Source organism: Ambystoma mexicanum, chromosome 8 (genome assembly GCF_040938575.1).
Source record: "Ambystoma mexicanum isolate Mex_15411 chromosome 8, UKY_AmexF1_1, whole genome shotgun sequence".
In the NCBI taxonomy this organism is placed as follows: domain Eukaryota; kingdom Metazoa; phylum Chordata; class Amphibia; order Caudata; family Ambystomatidae; genus Ambystoma; species Ambystoma mexicanum.
In genome coordinates this window covers 204,708,315-204,729,965 of record NC_090929.1, presented here as the reverse complement: position 1 = coordinate 204,729,965, position 21,651 = coordinate 204,708,315, and positions in this window count along the sequence as shown.

Below are 21,651 nucleotides of genomic sequence, written 5' to 3'. Positions count from 1 at the left end.
GTGTGACCCCTTTCTGCCCCTCCTCCTTGGTAAATGGTGGAGGTGTGAACGTTGGATTTGTGTACCCCTCTGCTACTTTCGATTCTCATATAGGGTATATTCCCTGTGCTCCTGCTGCAGCCCCTTCGTTCCTATGTTGGAGATGCAGGGCCCGAAGGATTTTTGGCTGGGGTCTCCTGTTGGCTCAGCATCCATTGACACCTTGCCACATGTCGTTGGTCGTCCTGAAACATTTTCCAGAGCACAAATATCACCATACGACTGCTCCATTTTTTCCCCCTGTAAATCTCATGTAAATGTGTGTGTAATGGTTGCTGCACATATTTGGAGAAGCTCCTGCACTTTGGCCATGGCTTAGACAATTTACCTACTGTGGTTTTCGTCCATTCCGTGCTATATTTACAAATCTTGTACTTATATTGCAGAAGGACTTTACATATATGCTGTGCCCCGCGCCTTTTCCACAATACATTGCTTTTTAATACTTACTTGTCCTCAAGTCAAGGTTTTCGACACTTCCATTGTTATTCAGGCATAAGGATACATTTAGTCTTGTTTTGCTCCAATTTTACAGATACCAGTTCGTTATAAACTATCACAAGCCTCTCTGGCTCCCAACCAACTTCACAGGCGTGCGCCACACACCGCCCTTCTGCAACTCTCTGCCTCCTCACGCACACCCATCAATCTTGCGCAAGCACCTTCCGCGCACTGCCACAGAACATCTTACTCCATCGATTGAGTGCCAAAAGCCAATTCTGCATCTTCTTTGCTCTCCTAGTCCTATACACAGACCTCCCTTGTGATGTCACCTCTTCAATGAGTAAGGGAATGATAGAAATCACTACCAGAGCTGACAACAATATTGTTCCATTACACAGAAAAATGTTCACAAAATCCAACCAACATATACCCATATACCCACGGCCGTCGTCCTGCCTCCTAACAGGGGATACCAATATTTCACATGCACAATCTGTAGCTACAGCGTTTCCTTGTAGATAAAATGCCTATGCGAGGCTTAACCAGAAGAACACCTTCTGCAATTTAAGCTAGCTCCATTTGCTTAGCCAATAGATGGGTATACCATCATCTCTGTCCCGAGCTAAAATGCCCAATCCACAGGTAATCCAATATTTACATAAATTCTGTCATCCGTACCCTTAAGTCAATTATCTAGGCTGGACCTTTTACCTTAGGATCGAATGTTTCCTAACCATGAACAAATGACATCTACCTCTGCTCCTTTCTCCACTATACTTCACAATACTCAACAATACTTCAATGATACTCAACAATACTCATCACCAGCCCCACCCAACATTTCTTTATAACCCCCTCAATTGCTCTGGGGCTGAGTAAATGTTTACACTCTGTGATCCACTAATGCTGCTCGACAGTATGTAAATGTGTCTGTCCTCTATCTACAGAACTGTGTAAGCATGTTCTTCGTATGTGCACTTGTGTGTCCGTGTAACTTTGTGCAGGGATGTGAGTTTGCTTCAAGGCTAACATGACCATGTCGTGGTATCTCTAATGATGTCAGCACAGCTAGATATTTGTCATTAGTCTTTCAGGTGCAGTGAGGCACCTACATGCATGATCAAAGTTGAGGCACCTGTGTCCAGGAAGACGTCAGCTTGATAAAGTTTGAATGGTTGAGAGAATAGCTGTAGATGTCACTGGCCCTCCTGGGAGCTGGCCAATCAGTGACTGGCATCTTGCATTTCTGACTCTTCGGGCTGTCATGCTTATGGGGGTGCACAGGGGCATTCCAGGGACCTTGTCTTTACCTGTCATCTTCAAACTCTACATGGAACGTTTGGGTGAACTCCTTACCATCACCAGCATCAAGATACACCAATATTCAGATGCCACACAACTTTAACTAAAGATCAATTGAATCAGCTGCATCCATTGACTCAAGAACTGCCTGCTCCTCACCCAAGCCTGCAGTCCAGACCTTGCAGTGAAAACAATCAGAGATTACTCCCACCATGTACATGGATGGAATCCGCCAGCTTTTAGCAGGTGCAAAAACGGGTGGATTCCATAGGAATCCAATGCATGTATGCCAGCATCAAAATCAGATGCTGGTGGAAATGCATTCAGATTTGTATGGTGGAGCAGATTGGGGTGGCAGATTCATAAATTGGAATCCATGAGTAAGCGCTTTGGAGCACTTCACCTGTGTATAAGCACTGTACAAATAAACAATAAATCAATATAATAAATTAATTTAGCTCTTGTGAAAGGTGAGAGCTTTTTTGAGACGCCTCAGCTTGGGGTTCCTAAAGTGTGGTCGTTGATGAAAAGCTACCCGTGGAGAGGAACCACAAAAACAGCTTCTCAAAAGTGACATAAAAATGTTAGGTGCCTCCAAGTGCTTCCACAAACACATCAGATATTCGGCAAGTCTGGCAGTCTATGAGGAGTCTGCCCGGTTTTGCATACAGTCTTTTAATTGTTCAGATGGAAAAGACTGTTCTTGGAGCACTCATTTCCTAAACTCGCCACTTTAATCAAGAATATCCCAGACTGTGCGTGCTACTGTAAACAGATGTCTTCATTATTCTGGGGCATTTTGTAGCCAGAAGACTATTAAAGCCAAAGTTGTCTGCAGCATCGTGCAAGTGCTCACTAAGCAAACAGAGCTTGCGTGAGACTGAGGCCATAGCCATAGAGACATAGGAAAATGTTTTTTAAAACGCAGATGCAGGAGAAAGAAAAACAGTGGAGAAAGGAGGATGAGGGCACCCAAGAAAATGAGTGGATCAGGTGATAATACAGAAAGGCAGCACAAAATGAAGAAAGAAAAATGCTTAACAGAGTGTTAGAAAAGGGCGAGAGAAGGGCTGACGGTCAGACGAGAGGAGCATTACCCTGGATGGGTAGAACAAGTTAAGCCAGAAAAGGGAAGCCCATATTTGCTCCCTCTGCAAAAAGATTCTTGATTGTTTCAGTGAGTTCGGTATTTTTGCTATTTAGTACCGCGGTTGGGGTTATAAAGCTCAACATTCCCCTGCAGGCATGTTTGCACTAAAGCAGAGTAGAATGGAATGAAAGTTGGGGATACTCTAAACTACCGTCTTCTGAATAACACAGTCTTTAGGTGTTTCTTCAAGCTAAGATGGTTGGTCTGCTCCTGAAGAGAATGTGGGAGGGCAATCCATCGTCTTGCTGCCATGCCTATAGAGGTTATGCCACCGAAGTGTGCCTTTTAAATTCAGGGAGTATCAAAAGGCAACCTGTGTCAGGTCATATGGATCGTTAGGCCGAAATCTCTGGAGTCACTTAGTGAGAAAATAGGGTGCAATGTTGTGAATGGCGTTCTGTACCAAACGTATTGATTTAAAAGTATTATTTTCTGAACAGTGCAGGGACCTAAGTACAGAAGATATGTTAGCAAATGTGCCAATCTTTAGTAGAAGGCCAGCTGCCTTGCTTTGTACTGTTTGCAAGCAGGCCATGCATTCTGATTGTAGGCCCAGGTAGCTTATATTGCCAAAATCTAGTCTGGCTGAAATAAAAGCATTAACCAACCATAATGCTAACTCTCATACTTTACCCTGTCATGCCTCTAGTTATTCTTTTGTAAAAAATATCTTGTTATACTAATCAATGTTATTTAATGTATTGCCTACAAATTTGCTATGCAATCTAACAAAATGCAATGTCTAGAAATGCCTAGAAATGTCCGTATTCAAGAATGTCCTGTCCTACCTTCAATGTAATGTAAACCAAGTAATGCGCCTAGATACCTTTGGGTTTGGTGTGCTATATAAATATAAATTCAAATAAATAATCTGGTGTAGAAAACAAAGATATGGTAGAGCGTGTAATAATACTTTGAAGTTGAAGAAAACGCTTTTTACTATCCATGAGACTTGAGGGCCCAGAGTTAGCTTTGAGCCCATCCAAATACTTAGATTTGTTACCATTGGAGAAGGTGGTGGGACAGAGGTCGAAGTGTGCAGGACAAAATAGGTTTTTCCGAGGGTTAAAGAAGTTATTACCACTATAACGTGAGGACAAACGTTTGGGTTTGGGAAATAAGGTTTCCGTGCCCAGATAGTTTTCCTGTAATCTGGGTGTCATTTGCATTGAACATGAAATAGGGAACTTGCTTGAACGTATCAAGGAGGCCAAAGGTTGAATGCACAAGTTAAACTGAAGTGGGGAGATTGCCAATGCTTGGGGCACACCGCAAACTAAGACTTTATCATTGGAAGTGAAATGAACTAATGCAACTCTCTGTTCTGTTTTGCAGAGTAAGGATGCAAACCAGCGTCTAATCTTATCGAAAAAGCCGACAGACGTCAATCAATTCAAGAGAATAGTCTGATCAACCACAGTGAGTGCCACTGGCAGGTCTAACAAGACCAGTTCTTCAGCAACACTGCAGTCCAACTCCTCGCTTTTAACTGTTCCATTATAGAGGTGGTGATATGCTCAGTTCTTCATGCTGATATAAACACCATTTGTGCTGGATCTAGAAAGTGTGATTGTTCAACAAAGCTTTGGGTTTCCGCTGCTATAACTCTTTCAAGTTGTTTGGCAAAAACAGGAATCTGCGAAATAGTCTCCTATTTAATCGGGTGTTATGGGTTTAAGGATGGCTTTTTAGCAATAGGTGCACTACAGTTGTTTTCTGGAAGTCTGGTACACTGCCAGTACTCATCGATGTATTGAACAGATGTAGGATTTCCTTCTCAAAGATTGGATATATTTGCTTGGCAATTTTAGGAAGTCAAATGTCTAGTGCATTCTAGCAAAGGAAAACATTCTGTCAATTCCATAGAAAGTCAATGGTTCAAAGGAGTCAAAAATCTCCCTCTGTCATTCCAATTGAGAAGGCAGTGTTAAATTATTGATATCAGGTGGTAGTGACCATTCCTTATCTATGTTAAAGTTGATCTAATTATATTCATTTCTCAAATAGAAAATCCTCTAGGTGGTCCTCTAGCAGTTGAGAAGGGATTATTTTAGAAGTCAGTGCCATTGGATTAGAAATATCATTAACAACAGCAAAGAGGAGCCTGGTTATATCATTTGTCTTATTGACATTTGTTTGAAAATTGCTTTGCCAATACAGTTTTTAAAATATGTCATCTAAATAGTGCCTTCACATGGGGATCATAATCTTCCCCCCATTTTCTTTCCAGGTTTCTCAATGCATGCTGTTGAAGGTTGATTTCATGTGTAAACCATTTATAGCTACGCGCAGGAGGGTGTATAGTTTTGGATTGCACGCGGGCGACAGTTTCTGTTACTGAAATTACCTGATCAGCTAATTTGGAAGGGTCTCTTCAGAGGTTTCTAATAAAGTGATATCAGTTGGTGGCAGGTTAAGAATTGCTGACTGCACATTATATTTTGTTAATTCTTTCCAAGGTCACACATGGTTCATGTTATTAATGGATAAACGTCTCAGAGACGTGATGAGGTGACGTCGGCGCACTAATGCAGATATGTGGGCCGGCTCCAAAACGCGGTAATCCGCACTGGAGTTGAGTAGCCTGTCGACAGCATACCAAAGACTGACTTTTGGGTATTCCTGTGTTCACCCGGAGAAACAACAGCCAGAGCCAAAAATGAATGCACAACACAATGCTTGTGCATTAGAACTAATGTGCGACCCATCGAATGGAAGTTTATGATGACTCGTCCTTTCTAGCCTTCAGTCACTAAGTAGGGGAAAAGCAGGAAGATGTACTGTGATTGAGAAACGGCCAGGCCAAAATTCGACGTTGCTTTTTGGTGAAAACTGGAAAACACTGAAACCATAAACCACATGACAAAGAATAGAGGAATCCATTGCGTGTCCGCAAAAACCAGTGGATGTTTGATACAAGTCACTTTTATAGAACATACACAGCCCCTGATGAAAGCCTGCCATATTCTGGCTATTGAGGACAGAAACTTATAATAGGGCAAGAGATTATCATGGTTTGTAATTTGGGGTCAGAGGACCCACTCTATGGGTAATCAGGTGATAGAGACTTGATTTTGGATTGATTTGTCTATTTATGTTTTGTACCATCAGATATGGAATACTGATATAAAAGTTAAAAAAAAACGTGTTTATGAGTTAAAAAAGTGATTGTATTGTTATATTGCATAATATGTTTTGGTGTTTTAATAAGATGGATGGGGAAATAATATCCTTTTAGCTGTTACATGTATAACTTTTGGGAGATTTGATACACACTCCTAATATGGTGTAGAGACCTTCCTTTTGTTGTTAAAATATTTTCTTCCCACTGTGTAGGAACGGTTCACATCCCAGAGTGGGCTGTGCATTGATGAGATTCGAAATTAATGGATAAACAACACAGCTTTTTTGTTACCTGAGGAAATACAAACAAACATGATCTGACCACATGGTATGGAGACAGGTATCTAGGCGGATGTGAACATTTGGTCTAGAGTATGACCATCAGTATTCATAGGCTAATGAACTTTGGTGGTCAATCCCAGACCCACCAGAGATTCAGTTAAGAGTTTTGTATGCGGCGCTGTGTCATTTTCACACCAAAATTTAAATTCACCAAGAATGAATAGTTGGGGGTAATGTAAAGAGGCTGTAACCTGAGAATGGGTTCTCTGCTCCCCCATGTTTCCTAACTTGGTTGCTTGAATATCATGTGCTGCCTAATTGCCAACTCTCTTCCTTCCAATATTGTTAGCGCCCGCTCCCTTGTATATCTGCTTCCCTCGCTGTATCCTTCCCCCTATATCTCGTGCTCAATTGCTTCCCAAAGCTAGGTCCTCATTCAATAAATACAAAAATAACACTAAAAATAACAATAATAATAAAAGAGAGTTCTCTGCAATTCCTAAAATGCTCTGTATAAATGTTGTTTTTACCAGGGGACCTATACGTTATTAGCACATGGAAATCGTTATTGACCTCCTCTCAGCCAATAAGGCTCTTATAGAGAAACCATTTACTTTTACCTGACACCTAGTGCATGCTCATGTTAAACCTGGCCCAGTTCAATCAAGTTGTAATTTAAATGCTTAACTTATGTTATTTAAATCCTACAAAATAAAATCACATTTAATGTATTACTTGTCTGTTTACATTATTCACTGTTCAAGCACATTTTTTTACTTCACCACAAAAACTCCAAACCATGTACTGCTACTACCGCAGTGTGCTAATAGCCTTATAGCCCTCAAGAGGGGTCATTATTGCTTTGGATAATGGCCCTTCCCCAACTCATGGGCCTCGTTTTCGCCTCGGGCCATAACTTGGAGGCAGGTCACTATCCTACGACAACGACCCCTCCCTCAGTCTAAAAGGCTATATTGACAAATAGGTGCAGTTGTTTGCTGAGAGTTATTTCAGCTAAGAGAGTTTTTGAGTTAGAAAGTGATGGTGCTTCTAATAATCACTTAACTCATACTTGCCAACCCTACAGATGTAGGCAGTAGGCAACTGCTTTTTAAGCAGTCCTACCGCCTACAGATTTGGGTGACAGATCCTACTGCTTTTTACAGTGGCAGGTAATTTAGGTGACTCTAAGGCAGTGAATGTCTGTGCAGTGGGTGGATGATACATTTGAATGATGGGCTCAGATCAATCCACTGACCTGACAGCTACTGACTCTGTCCTGCATTCTTGCCGGTGCAACCCTTAGGTGAACCATCAGTGAAGGCAAGAGCGTACCACCGTGACACAGCATCTGCCTAGCAGACTGAGGGGGGTATCAGTCACCATGTCATTCAGTGTTCAACTTGCACTGCAGAAATACATATGTATTGCCCAGGCTGCTGCTACAGAGCAGTGATAAACTTTCCCTACCAGCTTTGTGTGATTACCTTCTGTGAAGTTAGGTAATTGAATTTGGTGTTAACCTACCATTCAGAATTATAATTGTTTAACATTTGAACATCTTTCCATGTTGTGCTGTTTGATGGGTTCTATATTTTAGAAGCTTCAATGGTTTTGTATTTTCCTGTGATGTCATTGTTATGCAAATTATTCTTTTTGAAACTTGATTAAACCTACATATTTTTGGTCACAGAATGTTGGCAAGTATGCTTAACTGTTCATACTTGTATAAAAATGTTAGCTGAGCCACCAGTGATTCTGTTCAGTCTAGGCCATATTATGTCATAGCCTGATGGTATGTTGAGTCTAGGCCCTGATATAATGTAATAGTCTGATAGTAACATTTCAGTAACATATGTGGCATTGGTATCGGATAACCATGTTTCAGTCATAGACATGGTATCAGGAGTTTCATCAATTATTAAATTGTGGATCGTTAAACTTTTTTTTTTTTAACTGCATAACAAACCTTAATAATGATGATATCTCAGGAGGATTGTCTCGGGAGGATCGCTCAGGGGCAACGCGCTCGCCACGCAAGCAAGACGACCCGGAGCACCACAGGTTCGATCCCCCGGGTCCACACTTAGAAACCTCGGGGTATTCAGCGCATTATAAATAATCTATCATATCACTATACTTATAAGTGTAGCACCAAGGCTGTCGACATTAGAGTTGGGACTCATTTATAAGAGGCTAGATAGTTTAGGCAATAGTCATACGGTGATAAAGATTCTCAGATTTGAGGATATCTATAATGATTTTAAAACAGTGAGGGCATTGTAGTCCGTGGCTCAAATTCTGCCCGTTTGGAGCTCCAAGGAGTGCATGAATCACCCCATGCCCACACTGCGCCAAACACAGGAGGAGAACAGGGTTGGGCCGGCACCCAGCTGATGGGACGTGCGCATGAGGCTGAATGACAGCGCCATTCCCGTGGCAACCGGGACACTGCCAGAAGAAACAATGTACCCCAAGGAGCAGCGGTTGCGAGGGAAGTCCCTCAGGGCGTAGGGGCAACCAAAGAATGCCAAGAGTGCCACAAGTATGGTGGTGATGCGCACAGCCCCTCAAGGCATGGGGCTGCCAAAGAATACCAAGAATGCTGAGGGATGCAGAGGCCAGTGCGGTAGCACCTGGGTGGGGGGGGTCATCTTTATATGTGGTAGCTTTATGGGCTTAAAGCAGACTGATCAGTTCTTAGACTTAAGTTTGTGAATGGAGTTGTGTAACTTGGTGGATGGAATGCCTTTATCAAGCTTGGTGCTGTCCATGGGTTGTCAGGATTTGTCTATTTTATCAATTAACCAGTCCTTGATTGCAATGTTTTTGCCTATGAAGTGATGTCCTCCAGGTTCTGGAAGGGTATTCATCTTGTGACTTTGAAGGGGGCTCGTTTCCTATTGAATTTTTCTGATATGGCTGATGTGCTTTGCTTTATCTTGGTTTTGGAGAGGAGGATCCTGCTTGTGGGGCAGAGATATTTCAGGGTGATGGGGTCTCAACATTGGGATTTTCACCAGTGCCTTTCATGTGTACAGATGAAGCTTTAACTGGGTGAGCTCTTGTGTGGACCATGACATTGAGGACTTTTTTGTTGCACTGTCTCTTCAAAATTAAATGAAATGGTTGATTTCATAAAGTAAGGTTTTGGTATTAGCCAAGATGTTGAAGGAGGATGTCAGCGAGGTGGGGTTTTCTTCAAGTGCTCTCATTGGGAAGTCATTGATGGAGTGATAGGGAGTTGTGGCCAGTTTGGTTTGGCTGTTGTGGGAAGAAAGTCTAAGCTGCATTATGATATAGGCATGACAGTAATATCAATTCAGTTCACAGGTCAAATATATTGCCCTTGTTGTGTGTGGATTCTGTGGCCAGGTGATTTAGCTTTAGTGAGTGAAAGATGTCGAAGAGAGCTTCTTTGCTGTTCATGGTTGTATGTGTTCCCAGCAGATTAAGGTGCCTGGGGAAAATGTTGATGGAATGGGCAGTGGTTTATATTGTGATGAAAGTTGTGATGCTGATTAAGATGTGCTTGTTTGTCTGTGGTAGTCTGTTGATCAGATAGAAATTGGCTGTATGTGTTGGAGAGTGTGTGTGTGAGTGTTTGTTTATGTGTGCGTACGACTGAGCGAGAAAAGGAGAGCGAGAGGGAAAGAAACAGAGAGAGGGGGAAGAGAGAGGTAAGAATTTGAAGAATGAGAATTCCTGAAGATGCAGCTCCAAGATGTCTTCTGATCATCATCAATGCATGTTATGCTGTATCCTGAGATTATTGAGGATGCATGTGATGGAGAGGAGAACACGGTCTCTGTAATTAAAGCTCTGTGTGGGGATGAGATCTGCAATGTTTTTGGCATGAATGACTGCTGAGTTTGCATTAATGTGCATGAATTTGGATGAGTGGGATGTGAAAGAGAGAGTGTACAGGTTCTAAGTGCATGCATGTTGGCTGATTGGTCAGTGGTTGCAGGCATTGTCGCGGGTGGGGATTCAGAGTGGTAGGTAGTGTGTGATGCACATGGATCTGCTTTTATGGGGTTCTATAGCTAAGAGTTCTAGCACTAGGCCATCCTTTCCTTTGGACACATGGGAAGGAGATGCCATGGGAGCTTTAAGGGAGGGAGGGAAGAAGTTAGGACACGCATTGAAGTTTGGAAAAGGAGAAAGAAACAAATAAAGCAGCAATTTGCTAGTGGGTAGGATATGGATAACGACGAAAGGCTGAAAGACAAGTTAAGAAGGCAAGGGAGGAGGGAGAGATGGGCTCAAATGGTGGGAAAAGGAGGGAGAACTAGACTTGCAGTGATTGGCTAGTGGGCAGGGCAGGGGGTTACATGGCCTTGCTCCACTAGCACTGGCAGAACATCTTGAGGTCACTGAAAGACTGCCACTTTGCTATTTAATGCTTGATGGCCCTGAGATACATGATGCACAAATCGACCAAAGCTGTGATTTTGAAATCCCTTCCTAAAGCAAAGACATCTCTCATCTCATGTCTCTCAGATTGCATAGACCTCATGGCGATGATATCATTGTGATGTGTGTTATTTATCTATTGTCAATTTATTAGGCGCTTATGTGTGGGATGTCTTGACCCACTTTTGCTCTGCCATGCGGCATCCCTGTGTTCTGATGGTGCCAGAAATATCGAAATGGCTACAAAACCCTTGTGCGTGCCAAAACCGATGGAAATCGCGCTTTGCAACACGAAAATATGGCTGCCCAATCTGCCATGCATGTTGTCAGTGGTGGAACAGAGATCACACTCCTGAAACATGTCACTGGGCTTCACAACAAGTGAAAATGGAGCACAGAGGCAAAAGCAGTGCAAGATCTTGCTTTTAAATCCCTTTTCTTGGTTGCTGAAACTGCAGAATGCCAGTACCAAACACCCTCAAACATCCAACATTCTTGATGGTTGCTACAATTCACTTAGTTCAATAAATCATTGTGAACTTAGAATATCCTGAAAAGCTGAATTTGTCATAAAAACATCCACAGCAACTTTTGCCTGCCTGTGGAATCTGTCGAAATCTGGGCGCAGTACCCTCAGCCGCCTGAATGACAGCTGTCAGAAGCCTGCATGAGAAACTGTAAACTTGTACAAACTGAAATCAAATGGTTGACAACTAAGTGGCCTCTTACTGGGAGTAACCTATGTTGTAACTGTTTAATCCCATGGTTTAGAATCTGGAATAAGTGTTTTAGCTGCTTGTTTTGAAATTACAAGTTTGTTTTAAGCAAAGAAAAAAATGCAACAGAATTAACATTTGAATTTAAGCCTGACTAAAAGCAACAAACCAGTGTAACAGCTTCCCCCACAGAGGCAAGGGCCTCTCCCTTCTGTTTCTCTCCTCCACGAGGAAATCACACCTAAGTGATGATTATAGGGTGGGAGGAGAATTTGGTCTGCAGTGGGAAGGAGACAATGGACATCCTCCAGCTACAGGAACTGCCAAGTGTGAAAGGTCGTAAAATGGCCTGGGCCCAGGAGGAACTGGGAGGAGAATGCTTCTGAACTGCAGGGAGAAAGAAGGAGGCGGAGAGAAACAACCATCTGTTACTTAACAAGGACCAAAGACACATTTTAAAAAGACTGATAACTTAATGTGTAAAATTGTCAAAAACAGCCTGACTAAAAGCAACAAACCAGTGTAACAGCTTCCCCCACAGAGGCAAGGGCCTCTCCCTTCTGTTTCTCTCCTCCACGAGGCAATCACACCAAAGTGATGATTATAGGGTGGGAGGAGAATTTGGTCTGCAGTGGGAAGGAGACAATGGACATCCTCCAGCTACAGGAACTGCCAAGTGTGAAAGGTCGTAAAATGGCCTGGGCCCAGGAGGAACTGGGAGGAGACTGCTTCTGAACTGCAGGGAGAAAGAAGGAGGCGGAGAGAAACAACCATCTGTTGCTTAACAAGGACCAAAGACACATTTTAAAAAGACTGATAACTTAATGTGTAAAATTGTCAAAAACACAAAAATAACAGCATTGTAAATGTAAATATTGGCTGCACATTTTAAAAGGCGCCGGAACTCTGACATGTTCTAGGAAGAAACTGCAGTAAATGTGATATTACACAAAATGTATTTTTTATAGAAGCATGAAACTTCATACACTTATGCCCATGTTCAATGCGCACATCTGTAGACATTTTCTTCTAAATTGGACATTGTGTTCCAGATAAAAAGGTCAAAATGATCTAAAAAGCAGACACAAGATCTTACAGCGACAGGGTTTGGAGGAGTATCTGCTACACCAAATATGTAATCTGTATATATGATTATAGAGGTTGCACACATGGAAATATGTATTGTACCAAAAGTAGATTTTGTGTTCAAGAGGCTAGCGGTGGACTCTAGGCCTCATAAACCCACATCATCATGGTGACACCCTGTTCTTCTTCTCCTATCAAGGAAGAGAGGAGACCCTGACCAATCCCTGTCCAAGGGGCGCGCTTAGGCTAAACCAGCACACACACCCCTTTATCATAAGCATAAATAGATACAGCTGAGCACTCAGAAATACATACAGATTCACCCACTAAGCGATTGCTGGCGAAGCACCCTGCAGCATAATAATCCATCTTACTTGCTCCAGACTCCAGAAACTTGGTAAAGCAGAAAGGCCCATCCATTAACTGCACCATTTTCAGCTAGGCCTTAAATTTCCAGTACAAGAACCCCAGAAACCTAAGGGGAAATAGACAGCCTGGCTGTGCTGCACTGCTTGCCTGCTAAAAGAATTATCATCAGAACCAAGAGATCAATCCAGTCCTGTGCCGAGCTGTGACCAGAGCCATTGCAGACCCAATCATTCCTGTTTTCCATTTCTTGCACCTATCTCAAAAAAACGACCTCCACTAAAACATCCTAACATTCACAGCTTTAATTTGCATCTAAAACCGCATTCATAATCCATATAGTTCTCCCGTAATTGGGATTATCGCGCACGGAAAAGTTTGCCGCAGATTTTCGTTTAAGGAATTTCTGACACGTGTAAAACAGCTTTTGATTGCTTCCGACCTCAATTTTAGGATTTTACATTGTTTCTCAGTATCAAATCATTGCTAGAGTTTGTATGCAACTATCCAAAGCGGCTCCCATAAGAATTTAAAGAATTTCAGCAATTTAGTCCATATTTAGTGTTTTACCCAATCCATTCTCAAGATAACTTTAAAACCATTTTGACAGCTTGCCAATCAATTCTGTTTTTCTCTTGTGTTGCTGGGGGGAAATTGGGATTGATATTTTGTTTGATTTCTGCCATTCCTGAAACCTGTTCTCTCCTCCTATCCCGTTACATTGTCTATTGGGGGGTTGAGGGGTGTGCAGGGGGAAATAGTAACCACACTGCTACCTGTTCTGAACACACACACAAAAGTATTATTTCTGTGCTGAATTGTTTTGCTCACCATTGCTCCTTGTGCTTTAAAGAGATTTCTTAGTGTTACATCACCCCATTGGTGATCATTGTGTACCCATTAAAACACAGTGATATTAAATTGTGAATACATAAATAAATATTTTAACTTTGCAAACCAGCCTGATGCCTGGTTCAGTGTGACCGGGGGGTTCCAGGAGAGGGGCGTGATATGAGTGGTACATCGTTCAGAATAAAAGAACTTTTAGACAAAACTAAAAAAGGATTTCAGTTGTGCATTACACGCTAGACATTGATTTAGGTGTGTGCCAAATTGACATCACTCAGAGATATAACAAATAAATTGTGTTTCAAAGCGCCCACATGGCAACAAGGAGGGAACACTGATTTCCCAGTCCACCTTCATACTGCACTTAGCCCCTCGTACCATGAGGAGTGGCTGTGCCAGTTCTGTTCTTACCTGATTTCCCTGTCCACCTGCATACTGCACTTAGCCCCCCGTACCACAAGGAGTGGCTGTGCCAGTTCTGCTCTTACCTGATTTCCCTGTCCACCTGCATACTGCACTTAGCCCCCCATATCATGAGGAGTGGGTGTGCCAGTTCTGCTCTTACCTGATTTATCTGTCCACCTGCATACTGCATTTGTGCCAGTCTTGCTCTTACCTGATTTGCCTGACCACCTGCATACTGCATTTAGCCCCCGTACCCCGAGGCACGACTCTGCCAGTCTATGCTCTTCACTACCCATTTGTACTTTGTAACCTGTTTTGCTTATTCTTGCACTCTAATATTGTTCACCCTGCACTTGCTGTAACTAGAGCCCTGATGCCTGAGGGTTTGGTGCACTGTTATTAATGAATAAATAAACATGGGATGTAAAAACAATATATACACTAGAGGATAAAGACAAACCTACTATGCCTTGTGAATATTCAGAACCTACACATGCAGAGTGAAGAGGGAGTGGGGTAGGTGCTGGAGTGTCCGTGCTCGTGGGTGAGCAGCAGATGTAAGTGCCAAATGTGGTAAGTGCTAGGGAGTGTTGAGCTGCAATAAGCTCGTAAGTGCAGGTCTACAATGGCGTTGGCCAGTGAGTGCCGAAGAAAGTGCTGTGTGTAAGCAGAAGCTGAGGCGATTGGGTGTGAGAGGTCAGGGTCCCGAGGACACATACAGGCCCTGGTCACCAATCACAGCGACTGGGATGTTAGCAGAGGATGGAAGAAGGGAAGGAGGAAATGAAAAGGAAATTCTTGAGTAGCTTCTGGAATTTGGGGAAGTCTGACTCAAGATGAAGAAGGAGGGGGAGGTTGTTCCACAAGAGGGAGACAGCAGAAGCAAGAGATCGGCCTCCGGCCCGCTGTTAAGCGAAACACATCAGACACTGAGAGTTGGTTCCAGAGGAACATAGAGGTCTAGAGGGACAATATTTAGTAATAGCAAGTTGAGGATAGCGTGGTCCCCAGCCCCAGGCAGCCTTGTGAATGATGCAGAGGAATTTGAATTTAATCTGTGCAGGAATCGGGAGCCAATGAAGAGTTTAATGTGGGTGTCATGAGCAGTGCAGTTTGGGTGGTGGTGTTGTTAACCATTTCTGGGAAATGTCTGTGTTTTTCATTATTTGCATTGCAACATAACAGCCCTGCATGTTTTTTACTGAATATTTGTAAATACATATAAAACAGGTGATGCAAACAAAATATTTAAAAATATTTAAGATTACTACTTGTAAAAACGATAAGTCTACAAGTGTTGGGAACGCCAGCGGTAAGGAACAAACACTCACTGCAAATGAATTATTTCCTTAATACAAGCGAAGTCCATCACACTACAAACCAAACGATAACTCGCTCTACGCCGCTATTTTACAACACTTACTTTAACTGTAGCATTGATGTATGCTACCTAATATTTACTTTTATTTGTATATTCCTAAATGTTTGGGGTGTGTGTAAACTGTGAGTAAGGCATAGGTGTATGCTGATAATCTTGAAAATAGAAGCAATCAATTTTGAGGGATGCACCCCGAAAGTGCTCTTCTTGGTCTATGGCACAAAACACCTATTTTTCAACATACATATATACATGGAACTTCACCATAACTGGCATGAATTATCGGAGGTGCCCAGATCAATTGCTTTCTTAGATTTTGTCTCACATTACTTTTTGTTAAGAGCAGAAAAAACATGTTTTACTTATTTGCATTTTTAAAGTGCTCACACAGCCAGCAGGCATCAAGGCGTGGTACAGGAAAGGTTTGTTTTGTAGTTGCGTAATTGTTTTTTTGTGTCTTAGTTGCGTATTTATAATGCAGTTAAATACGCAGAGGTTTCTAATTGCGGACCCGGGGATCGAACCTGTGTTGCTTCATGTCGTCTTGCATCCAAGGCGAGCACGTTGCCACTGAGCTATCCTTCCGGCATACATACATACATACATGGCAATATATAATAACAGTGGATCTAGTAGGTGATGCAATTGAAACAGAATACTCAAAATATTGGAAATTATTTGATTGGAGTTTAAAGTACCTCACCTGTATTTTGTAGTGTTTCATTTTTCTACCAGTTTTTTTTTTCATGAGCCTCATTAAGAATTTCACCAAATAGGTCTCTTTTGAGATACTTAAGGTCTCATTACAAATTTGGTGGAGCAGTAAAAAGTGGTGACAGTTCTGTTACTGCCACATTTACCGCGCCACCAAATTATGAGCTTGGTCTTGAAGTGGAGGATTTTCCTCCAGCACCATGCTTGCAGTAAATCCGGCAAAATCCCCACAGAGTCCTATGGACGCCAGAAGTGGGGATGACCACTGCAATACCACCACTCTGAAGCCCATGTTAAGTCCATGGGGCGAGTGGTGGAAACAGTAAAGAATTGTGTTGGTCATTTGGTGGATTTACTGCAGAATGACCGTCAAACTGGGAATGACACCCTTAGTTTTTCCTGACTTTTTCCTTCATTGATCGCACTGATTTTCAAGTGTGGTGGATAATTGTAACTATGGATACATTTTTTTGGGCATCACTTTTTACTTTTTAAACATGTTTTAATTGAACACAAAAGACTTCAGGCCTTATTCACAACGACATTTTCAATGGGATTGTGCCATTGTAAAATGCTTTTGTAAATCAGACCCATTGTTTTTAGATGTCCTTTAGAGGGTGCGTGCGTGCGCGTAACAAGCATAATATAACAAAAAAGGGAGCTGTGAAATCTGTCTCCCCCACCAAATACTTGCACAGTACTGTTTATTTTTGCTTTTGTTTACAAGATGGAGGGACCCCTTCCCATAATTCCATTTGCCCCACTGCTCTTGTCACTGCCCTCCACCCTCCCCCTACACCCTTAGTATCATGCACCTTCTCCTTCGACCCCCGGCAGAGGATTGTCTCTCTATTTTTTCCTCAAGGGGCTTTATCGTGAATATGTCGCACTAGTACACATTCGCGATTCGGAGCCCACGGGTTTTGACATGGTTAGTCACACTGTAAACGTCGGACTTTGTTCAAACCCGGCCCATTGTAATGAGACAGAAGATGTAGCCGCGAGCAGCGCCCCACCTGCAATCCGGTGCTGCCAGGGCTGCCACCGAGGGTAACACACGTTTATGTCTAGCTGCATAATGAATGAGTGGCGCGTGGAGCTCCCATCCCAACCAGCACTTTGACGACCCTGTAGTGAGATCCATAATATTACAGGGGCCGCCTGTCATTACAGAGAAGCCATTCCGGAATAAAAGATCCCAGAGATGAAGATGGGTTTACAGAAAAGTAGGCTCCTAGTCTGCAATGGTGCATAATTGAAATGCCGGCTACTGCTGATGTGTAATTGGGGATGGCTAATTATGGCATGCGCCCTGCAAAGTATTGGTGGCATAAGAGAGAGTAGAGACAGGCCCAGAGCCAGCCATACTTGGGATCGCAGCAGCAGACGGAGAATGTCTCCCTTATTCAGAGCAAGGGGTCTAGTTTGGATGAAATAATCTGGGAAAATATCCTACAGGAATTGTATTCCAAGCGCTGATTGTTATGGACCCAATTCGCAAATCTTTCCCCAATGGTGAAAGTGTGGATCTCCTTTGGAAAAGATGGTTTCTTACAACTAAGTCACAAAAACTCTCATGCCAGCTTCACAAACGGATGCACTACTGCACAGTTATGCCCAGTTTGCTATGCAACCCCCTGGTCATTCTGGGGCCAGCAGAGACAATGTCCTATCGTGTGTCTTTCATTTGGAGGCTGTGTGCTACGTGGCAGGGGGTTCATTCCCCGTGACCTCCTGGGTTATGACATCACTGGGGTTTCATTGGACAGCCTGCCTGGGCTGTGTGACCCATTCCTCACCTTATGGGCCAGTCTAGTCTCCTGTTAGACTGCATAATGGAGGAGGAACCATGGCAGGATAGATTGAGTGACAGGTAAAGGGACACATGGCAGGAGAATAACTGACAGTCAGAACTGCCCCAATGAAGGAGAGGAGTCTGGGAAGAACAGTTGATTTCTGGTAAGGGGAGTGGTGAACATGTCCCAGGACTAGTGGCTTCTCCATTGTGAAAGCCTTACGCCTCCCTCGCCCCTTGGAGTGGATCCAACCTCGACATTCAAGGGAGCCCTGTATGGCCTGCAGTTGCTCAATGGTGTATTAGTGAAGTGGTGCAAATAAGGGAGAACACTGCCACAACCCAGACCCTCCCTCTGTAGTAAGATTTTGATTGGGCAGTCGGGAACAGGATCAGACGACAGAGGATCACTAGTAAGCTCTGTGAGTTGGAGTGAACTTTCCACTCCCCCTCAAACTCCTCCTAGTTATCTATATGGGATCGGGAGCCATTTTAATATCATGCAAATGTGTTATAAACAACTAGCTCTGACCAGCTTATCATATAACCACCTATCACTCACCCTTTCTCTCTCTCTCTCCCTCTCACTGTCTCTCTCTCTCTCTCTCTTTCGCTCTCTCACTCCCTCTCTCTCCATCTCTCTCTTTCTCTCTCTCTCCCCCTCTCTCTCTGACCCTCTGACTGTCTCTGACTGTCTCTCTTTCTCTCTCTCTCTCTCTCTCTCTCTCCCTCTCCTCCTCTCTCTTTTTCCCTCTCCCCCTCTCTCTCTCTTTCTCTCTCTCTCTCCCTCTTCCCATCTCTCTTTTTCTCTCTCCCCCTCTCACTGTGTCTCTCGCTCTCTCTCTCTTTCTCTCTCTCCACCTCTGTCTCTCTATTGGCAGGGGTCACATTGTAAGGTTCGTTTTTGCTAGAGCAACGCCAGCTGTTGCTGACAGCAGTGTGACCAGAGGAAAACACGCATACATATCTTGAAGGGGGTGCGTGCTGTGTTTTTATAGTTACCAGGAGTGGGAGAGAAGCAGTGATAGAGGCATGGTATTGGGAGACACTAATTGTCACTGCATGCTTTCTGCAGTTACGTCGTACTGTCTCTACGGAAGTTGTGCAAGGGATGCCATAAACTCTAGGACAGAGGGTGCTGGGGTTCTGAGAAACCCTGGAAGAGGACCAGAAGTCCAAGCCGCAGGGGGAACAGGTGCAGCACTATCAATAAATGATTCCGGTGAGTATTTATTTATTCTAATATATTGAAGGCCCTCCTGTCATAGAGGTATCTCACAACAGGCAGGGTGGTTTCCATATATATACAGCACTGTGGAACCCTATTCAGGTTCCATACCTCCAAGGTGAGCACATAACATGTTTATTATGATTTGTTAAGTGAATGACGACAACAACAAATACACATGTAAAAGAAGCATGAGCTCCTGACATCTCTACGCATACAGTTGCAACAGTTGCAACATGAATCGCAACTTGTTTATTTATTGCAGTTACATAACATGTTTACCTCCTTATATGGTATTGGTGCCCATAACATGTTTTTATTTACAGTTAGACATCACTGCAACTGATGTACAGATCCATATAAGGAACATTAATACAAAAGTAACTTACTATAGCAGATAGACACATATTAATACCTCCCTTCCTCTACATGGAAGAAGTAAAAGTTACCTGACCCGGACGGGTAGCAATCCTGTTTGTGTGCCATGTTTTACCATCATTCATTTAAAACCATTGCGTCATCCGTGACTTTGTCTACCCTGAAAGGACCACTGTATTTACTTTCACCTTTAAGTACGCCGACTGGCCTTCGAACCCATACCTTGTCATCATGTTCCCCCCTTGATAGCTTAGTGTTGAATTCTTTATCATACACTTGTTTTGCAGCCTCACTCTTTTTTTTTGCTCTCTCTCCGAGTTCCTCCTCATTCCATTCAATGAATTTCATTCTCCCGAACCATGGAGGGCATACATGAGTGGCAGCTTTCCTCCTCCTCAAAATCTCAAATGCAACTAGGCCTGTGCTGGCATGTGGAGATAACCTGTAAGTAAGGGCAAGTTTCTCGATCATTGTTCCAATTTCTTCCTGCACGGATAGACATTTGAATATTTTGCTTCAAAGTCCAAGTTCAATCTCTCCACTATCCCATTGGTGGAGGGGTACAATATTGATGATCTGTGATGTTCAACCCCCATATTGTCTAAAATATTTTCATCAGCCTGGAGGTGAACTGGGCCCCATTGTCCATAAGTATCTTTTTTGGTATGTCTTCTCTCTGAAAATTGTCATCCATAAATGTGATCACCGCCTTGGAATCGGCTTCCAACAGAGAGTGTACCTTTACCCACTTGGAATATAGGTCAACCATGACAATCACATATTTCTTTTTTTCTTCCCTGGAATCAAATGGACCTAAAATGTCTAAGGCAATGTATTACCAAGGAATGTTGGGTGTTCATATAGGTTTCAATGGTTGGACATGCAATACCTTATCTGATGAAAAGCATGTAATACAGTTTTATATCATGCCCTCTACCCTAGAGTCCAAACCTAATAATCTGAGCATAGAATACATTTGGTCCTAGAAATACCCATGTGACTATCATGGGCCCATTGGAAGAGTTTCTTCCTCATTCCTGTCGGAGGGATCACTTGTCAATGCTCAGCTCATTTTTCACCCTGTGAAATGCTCCTAATCCAATGTTAGGTGTCGTCCCTGCCCAATTATTGAGGATAAACTCTCTTACCTTTTTAAGATCAAGATCATCTTCCAGACACCTTAGACATTCATTTTGAGATATAGATTCTCCACAAACCCCAAAAACATCTGTTAAAGATTCTTCACTGTCCTCATCACAGGCTTTGAATGAGCATCTAAATAGATAGTCCTCTATGACATTTTTACTTACCTACAATGTGTTTAATGACAAAGTCATGACCCTGTATGGATGTGACCCAGTTCATTATTCTTCTTGAAACTCCATTCAACCTTTTGACATAAATACTGCCACAACTGGCATATGACCAGTAATAATGGAGAATTATCTTTCCTTCCCTGAAGGAAAGTTTTGAACTTTGTTACTGCCCATGTGACTGAGAGGGCTTTTTTGTCAATGATGGAGTTGCTTTGTTCAACCTCGTTCTGGGCCCTTGAGGTAAATGCTATAACATTGTCTCCATGCTTGCATAAGTACTGCCTCTAGCCCAGTGCCACACGCATCAGTCATTATGTAAGTGTCCTTGTTTGTGTCAAATGGTGCAAGAATTGGTGCATTGACAATGGCCTTGTTTTATTTAATTAAACACAGGCTCGCACACATTGTTCCATTCAAACATTTGCCCCTTCTTACACAGATTCCTAATATTTAAACATCTGTCGGAAAAATCCCTCACAAATCTTTAGTAATACTCCACTAGCCCTAGGAATTTCATGGCCTCTTGCTTATTCTTGGGTAGTGAGGATTGTTATATGGACAAGACTAATCCTTCTCTAGGTGAAATTCCTTTTTCAGATAACCAGTGTCGCAGGTAGTCAATGTGTGAGGTCCTAAAAGAACTCTTGCCCTTTTGAAGGGTGAG